Here is a 463-nt window from a genome sequence, read left to right on the forward strand (position 1 = left end):
TAACCCCTAACTTCGCGGAGGGTTACGTTGGCGGCCGACAACGTAACATCGGGAGTTAGTGGTGAAGAACACTTCCTTACTTTCGCATGATTTGGGTATTGTCTTTGAGCGGGGATGCGATAGCGTGGGTTTTACTAACTTGCGCTTTTATGTTTTGTAGTGACGATGCCGATTACTCGCTCCCAATCTGCCGGGGCGGACAATGCGGCAAACTTCGAGGAGGTCGAGACCTCCGCTACCTCCGGATCCAGCGAGGTCCGTGAGTTGAGGGGCCAGCTTGCGGCCCTCACTGATTTGGTCACTCAGCAGGCGGAGGCGGCCCGACAGCAGACCGAGGCGGCGCGCCGGATAGGCTTCCGCTGAGCCCCGGGGCGTGACAGATTAAATTGGTATCAGAGCCTAGGGTTGAGTCTTAGGAGACCTAGCAAACCTTAGGCCGGTTGGACTATAGGAAATAGGCTCG

Source organism: Ananas comosus, unplaced genomic scaffold (genome assembly GCF_001540865.1).
Source record: "Ananas comosus cultivar F153 unplaced genomic scaffold, ASM154086v1, whole genome shotgun sequence".
In the NCBI taxonomy this organism is placed as follows: Eukaryota; Viridiplantae; Streptophyta; class Magnoliopsida; order Poales; family Bromeliaceae; genus Ananas; species Ananas comosus.